At 42.6% G+C, this 7,467-nt stretch overlaps 1 pseudogene; it reads right to left on the reverse strand.

The window, feature by feature from the left end:
* Positions 1-3,614: 3,614 nt before the first annotated feature.
* LOC123789940 (olfactory receptor 10G2-like) lies at positions 3,615-4,861 on the reverse strand (annotated as a pseudogene).
* Positions 4,862-7,467: the final 2,606 nt, after the last annotated feature.

Genomic DNA, 7,467 nt, shown 5'->3' on the forward strand with positions numbered 1-7,467 from the left:
CTCTCACACACTGTGTGTTGCTCATAAATATTTGTTAGTAAAGAGAATAGTTATTGAGGTAAAAATTTGTCTATTCAGCAAGTTTTCAAGGCAACTGGGACAGCTAGTCTCCAGAGATGGTCCTCCAATGAACTGTGCCTCCCAATACTCAGACTCTGTGTCGTCCCCTCACCTTGAAATCTGGACTCAACTGTAACCAGTAGAATGTGGCAGAAATGATGTTACATGACTACTGAGGCTCTGTCAGAAGCAGCTTTGTAGTTTCTGTCTCGGTTTCTTGGAACACTCATTCTGGGGGAAGGCAGCTATCACGTAAGCTGTTCTGCTACTTGCATACCACCATGCTGTGAAGAAGCCAAATGAGAGAAAGACGCCTTGTCAGCCCTCACCAATTTCAGGACAACACGCCCAACCCAAGCTCCATCATGTTAGCAAGGAAGCCATAGAAGACATCATACCCAGCTGAGCCATCAGATGACTGCAGTCCAGCTGACACCTGACAAGGAACATGAAAGACCTTGAACAAGAAACACAGAGCTAAGCCCACTCAACCCACAGCACTCTAAGAGATGATAATAAAGGTTGGTTTTAAAGCACCTCCGTTTGGGGTAGTTGGTTACACAGCAGCTGTAACTTACCATTTTACAAAACCCTTGTCTCCTGGTGAAAGAGCATCTATTTGGGGGACCAGGACCACCAATTTGGCAGCTCTCTTTTTCTAGGCACCTTTCAAAATTGGAAGCCTTTCAAATCACTCAGTACATAGGTCTAGGCTAATAACAACACAGCCAAATAAGGCATATGTTGCCTCCAAAATCCGGTGCAACATGGCCGGTATTGTGACTCTTTCTTAATGGTAGGAGAGACCAGATGTAGCAGTTTGACCTTGACCCAGCAAGAGATATCTCAACTTGTCCCAGACCATGGAAACCCAAAAAACTTATTTGAAGGAGTAAGACCCTAAATTTTTCTGGAATGTATGTCCTGCCCTTTAGCATATATATGTCTTACCAAGGTGTCTAAAGTAGTTGGTCCATCAAGGTAGTGGATCCATGTGATGTCTTGTGGAGAAGCGATCAGTTTGCTGTGGAATAGGACGGATAAGGTGGGGAGGACTGATAGATCCTTAAAGTGAAACAATGAAGGTATACATCTGGCCCTTCTGGGTGAAAAAAAATGCTTCCAGTAGTCTCTGCTAGTATGTACATAGAGCAACAAAATTATTTTCCATTTCAAGTCCCAAATCAAGGGATTTGTTGATTTAATCCAGCAATGAAACCACATTTGGAACAGCAGCTGCAATTCTATTCACCATCTGATTAAGTTTACAGAAATCTTTTGTCATTCTTCTAGAGCCATCCACCTTTGACTCGGACCAAATAGATGGGGTGATGGAGTTGTGCTGGAATCTCTACAGTTCCTCTAGGATGCAGTACTACTTTGGATCTACTGTTTTGGAACACAGTGGCAGTTCTCGTGTCTTCTACTTGCCCTCATTCCACAGATCAGATAACACTTGTAGTGATTCTGCTATTCGTTGAGTGTGTCTCTTTCAATTAGGTATTCTAGAACTTGGGAAATAACCATTAGATGAGTTCAGAGCCCAGCTAGATACACTGTCAGATGGACCTGAGCCAAAATACCATTAGTCATTCAGCCTTAATAAACCCCTACTTTGATAAATAGTGTCGTGACATACTGGGTTTCCAAGACTTAGTATCATTTCAGAGCCAGTGTCCAGAAATCCCCAAAAAGTCTAGTTATTTTCCCTTCCCTCATGCCTTATCACCTTGGTAGATGGCTGCAGGTCTTTTGGGAGAAGGGAAGAATGAAAATTTGCAATTATATAAAATTTTTAAATTTTTTAAATTATATAAACTTAAAATTTTAAATTATATAAACTTTTGGCCATATAAATATAAATTAGGAAGATCTTACAATTCTGTTGGCATGTAAGACACCTCATTATTTTGTACTTGTCCCCATGGGGCCTGCCCTGTGTCTGGCTGTAGATACAGGAACAATGGAAGATATTGAGGGTGTGTCTCAAGGAGTCTCAGCCTTTATCCATTATCCAGACAATAGGTCATCACAGGTTCTTCAAGCAGGGAGGGACTAAACTCCTCGGACAAGGGAGGAAGTTGGCTTTGGCAGAAAGGAGACTGAGGGGCTGCAAGGCCTCAATTTCATCAGAGTCTGCCCACATGTTCCTATCTCAGTTTTCAGGAGCCTAAGTCAATTCCAATCAATGCCCTAACTTTAACCATAAGAGGTCTTGAATCAAATTGGTATTATCCAGCTACCCATAAGATTAGCCTTTGGGTTTGGTTTTCAGAAATATCAGACCCTGCAGCTATGAGAAATACGGATTTCCATCAAGACAGTCACAGAAACTTTCCAGCTCCTTGCCTGGACCTTGAGTTGAAAAGGTATTGCCCTTAGTTCATTATTTTCTTTCTCCAATTTCTCTAAGGCACTTAGAAGCAGCCCACAGCCCTTGTACTCTTTATTTGCATTAAATTGTTCTATGGCGACAGCTACCTGGTAACCCTGATTTTGTGCTCCCTGGCTCTATCACTTGCCAGTGGCCGGCTGACGACCCCCCCCAGCCCCTCGGCCTGTCTTCCCATATGTCCCCTCAGATTCATTTCTCCACACGTCCTACCTTCCAGAAAGTGGTCGATTTTCTGTTCATAGAGTTGCTGCTATTCTTTTCTCCGATCTCCTGTTGAGTTTGTAGGTGTTCAGAATGTTTTGATAACTATCTAGCTGAAACCTGGGACCAGATGAAATTTAGATCTCCTACTGCTCTGCCATCTTGCTAGCCCCTCCCTCAAAATTTTTTTTAAAGTGGTACAAATATATTAATTAAAAAAAAAGGGCAGTTTTAAAATTTGGAGGGTATAGTTTCACACTCTTCTGAAAAGAGTCCTAAAAGGATTTGACAATATGAATTTGGATGGGAGGGTGTTCTAGGCAGAGGGGAAAGCTTGTGTACGAGTGGCAGGCAAGCCTCGGATGTGCTCAAGGCATGCAGTAAGTCAGCGAGGACGGGAGAGGGAAGAGAGGGAAGAGAAGGTGTGTTGGGTGCCGATTTTTTGGACTTTGAACTCCAGATTAAGGAACGTGCCTTTATTTTACATTCATTGGAGGGTCCTATAGATTCTCTGTAATTTTGGCTGTGCTGTGGATGAGGAAGAAGAGGACAAAAATCTAGTCAGGAAATCAAGAGAGACATTCTAAAAGTGGAGGGGACAGAATTTGACGTCTTAGCACGTGGAGACAGTGAGGAACAGAAAGGACGCATAAATGATCCATATTTTAAAGTTTAAGCGCTTGGGAATGTTAATGCCATGCATAAGCAAAGAAGCAAAGAAGTCATAGAAATTTCTACTAGGATTTAGGGGTAAAGAGAATGTCATTTTTTTTTCCTTTCATATTTTCTGACATAACAGAATTCCAAGGTTGCTGACACATTCTCATCCTTTTCAACCTTTAATAAGGCATTTTTATATCTCACAAGGTAGTCAGAGTGGTGGAAGTAAGGTATACATTTGTTTCTTTTTTAAAAGATTTTATTTATTTATTTGAGAGAGAGAGAATGAGCAGGGGAGGGCAAGGGGCAGAAGGAGAGGGAGAAGCAGGCTCCCCACTGAGCAAGGAACCCATGCAGGCTTGGGCTCCATCCCAGGACCCTGGGATCTTGACCTGAGACTAAGGCAGACGCTTAACTGACTGAGCCTGCCAGGCACCCTATACATTTATTTCTAAACAAATAATGTCAGGGGTGCCTGGCTGGCTCTTGATCTCCGGGGTGTGAGTTTGAGCCCCATGTTGGGTGTAGAGTACTTAAAAATGAGAGGTGTGGTAGCAACGGTGATGCAGGCAGTCGCCGAGACTGTAGTTACTTATTTTCGCTGGCGGCCCCTCTACCTGCCCTTATTCTCTTCAGAGCAGACTTCACTTCCTGGTTCCTCAGGGTATAGATAAGGGGGTTCAGAAATGGAGTGACAACAGTGTAAAACACGGCCACTGCTCCATCCAGGGGACTCTTGGAGCCAGCCCTGAGGTAGATGAAGATACAGGGCACGTAGTAGACGGTGACCACGGTTAAGTGGGAGCCACAGGTGGAGAAGGCTCGGCGCCGCCCATCAGCAGTGCGAATCTTCAGGATGGCATGGACTATGTTGGCATAGGAGAGTAGAATTAACATGAAGCAACTGGCGGCCACCACCCCAATGTCCACAAAGGTCACAAGCTCATTGATGGTTGTGTCAGCACAGGCCAGTCTCAATACCGCAGGGTTGTCACAGATAAAGTAATCCACCTGGTTGGGCCCACAGTAGGGCAGGCAGAAGGTCAAGGTGGCCTGGATAGACCCATGGATGGATCCTGCCACCCAAGTTCCAGCCACGAGGCTGGTGCATAACCTCCCATTCATGAGCATGGGGTAGCGCAGGGGCTGGCATATTGCCAGGTACCTGTCGTAGGCCATCAGGGTGTAGAGGAAGCACTGGGTACTGCCCAGGAAGTGAAAGAAATACAGCTGAGCCACACAGCCACCAAAGGGGATTGCCTTGCTGGCGGGAGTAAAATCCAATATTAACCGAGGGACAATGACTGAGAAGAGTCACATGTCCAGGAATGAGAGCACGACCAGAAGAATGTACATGGGGCGAGCCTGGAGCTTTGGGTCAGCCCACACAGTGAGCAGAATGAGCAGGTTTCCCAGCTGAGTCAGGTCGCAAATGATGAAGAAGACCAGGAAGAGGAGGGTCCTCAGACTTGGGGGTTGAGGTAAGCCCAGGAGAATGAAGTCTGTCACCACCGTGTCCAGGGATGTATTTGTGGTCTCTCCCATGTCTTTCTGTAGTCTGCTAAGATGAATGGTGAAGTCAGACAAGGGAAATATACACAGGCAGGAGGCAAGAGAATGCTTTGTCTGATGGTTAATGCCTAAGAATGATGACATAAACAGAATACTGTTACAACTTACTTTTTAAATTTCATTTTCTTTTTTCTTTCTTCCTTTCTTTCTTTCTTTCTTTCTTTCTTTCTTTCTTTCTTTCTTTCTTTCCTTCTTTCTTCCTCCCTTCCTTCCTTCCTTCCTTCCTTCCTTCCTTCCTTCCTTCCTTCCTTTCTTTCTGTCTTTTTTTTTTTTTTTTAAGAAAAGGTGGTGTTGCTATCAGCTATTTTGGTTTACTTGATAAGAGAAACTGTCCAGAGACTGGTTAGTTTCCTAGATGGGTGGAAACTCTTATCTATTAGGAGATACTGAGAAGCAGAACTTGGCAGATCAAGGCATAAGGGGAAACAAGTGAATGACAGAGAAGAACCAATAACTCCAACCAAAAAGGGTGTTCACTGAAAGGGGCCAAGGTCGAGGCAGAGCAGTATGGAACACATACCCCACATTACCACATTTACTTTTTCTTCCACTTATCAGCATTGCAATGCCTCAGCTAAGATCCCATCTCCTTACCATAGCCTGTAAAAATATTCATTATATGGCCCTATTTGCCACTCTGTCAATCCCCTTGTAATTCCTCCTTACTGTTCAGTTCATGGGACTCCTCAGGGCTCTCACAGTGTCCTACTCCAGCTTAAGCCTATGTACATGAGAACTTCTCTGCTCACTTCACCTGGGTAATGTGCACTTTCCCTTCAGGACTGAGTTTGGGGGTCCTCTTCTTCAAGAAGACTTTGTTGATTCCTGAAGACCATGCTTACACTTTTCAGAGCACGTATAACATTCTGTTACCATTGTCTGATTTCTTATTTGTCTCCCCCATTAGTCATCCCATCTAACACAGCAAAGGTGGTCATTATTTTCTGAATGACTGAATGGCCAATTGGATGGATGTTGCCAAACCCCACTGATGTGACACTGTGTTTCTTTCTTTGCTTCATCTTGTTTGTCTGACCCTTGGACCCACCTGACTGGCAAGCAACCCTCTCATTCTTATGCAGTATGGGTTGAGTTTTATTATTACAAACCTGGAGGGTCACTCATGTTTGTTATTGCTCCAGCATATTATTTAGGTTTATTGGTTGATTTATGTGGCCTATTGGTTTGGGATTGTTTTTTTTGTATGGGGTTATAGAGCAATTTTTATTGTTTATTTTTAATAGCATTGATTAATGCAGGACTTGATCTTTATATATATATATATATATATATATATATATATATATATATATATGCAGTCGACCATGTATTAACTCTAAGACCTTAAGAGAATTTGAAGTTTCTTTTTTTTTAAAGATTTTATTTATTTATTCAACAGAGATAGAGACAGCCAGCGAGAGAGGGAACACAAGCAGGGGGAGTGAGAGAGGAAGAAGCAGGCTCATAGCGGAGGAGCCTGATGTGGGGCTTGATCCCATAACGCCAGGATCACGCCCTGAGCTGAAGGCAGACGCTTAACCGCTGTGCCACCCAGGCGCCCCGAATTTGAAGTTTCTTATCCAGATGAAAAGATAGAAGGATGACATGTATTTGTTGAATAGACTGATATTTTTCTCCCCACACTCAGGTTGGTGATGGGTTCATCTGCTGTTTAACCATAGTATCTTTGTAATTTCAGTGACTGTTTTTAGAGAACAATTAAAATAGTAACAGATTAATTATAAATAATATGTAAATATTAATAGGTTTAACCCTTTAATCCCCATCAGAAAATTTTCCTGAAGATTTTATCTCCATTATTTTTTATTTTTATTTTTAAAATTTATTTTATTTTATTTTTTAAAAGATTTTATTTATCCATCAGAGAGAGAGAGAGAGAGAGCACAAGCAGGGGGAACAGCAGGCAGAGGGAAAAGCAGATTCCCTCCTAAGCAGGGATCTCCATGTGGAACTTGATCCCAGAATGCCAGGATCATGACCTGAGCTGAAGGCAGACGCTTAACTGACTGAGCCACCCAGGCGTCCCTCAGTTATTTTTAAAAGTAACTTAAATTTTGGGGAGCCTGGGTGGCTCAGTTGGTTAAGCAGTTAAGGGTCTGACTCTTGATTTCAGTTCAGGTCATGACCTCAGGGTCATGAGATTGAGCCCCGTGTTGGGCTCTATCTCAGTGGGGCATCTGTTTGAGATTCTCTCTCTCCCTTTCCTTCTTCCCCTCTCCCCTGTTCATATAAAGTAACTTAAATTCACATATTAACATTTAAGAGCTATTAATGGTAATAATAATACTTAATATACCTGGCTCTTCAGGGTCCATAGAAAATGTTAAACATGCCCTCTGCCCACAAAGAAAGAAGAAATCAGATTTTTACTGCCTGAGTCTTATAGGACACTTTGATTTATTTGAAAATAGATGGGAAGACCAGTTCTTATTTTTTTGTCTAGAATGTACAGAAGAGATGGAAATAGTTGGGATTAAGATTATGCATAAAACACTAATTATGAGCCAAAGTAATTTTGTTGTCAATACAAACATAAAATATTAGTGTGCTTCCACCTA

The sequence above is a fragment of the Ursus americanus genome, chromosome 19, assembly GCF_024610735.1.
Source record: "Ursus americanus isolate L20-20 chromosome 19, mUrsAme1.1.p, whole genome shotgun sequence".
NCBI lineage: Eukaryota > Metazoa > Chordata > Mammalia > Carnivora > Ursidae > Ursus > Ursus americanus.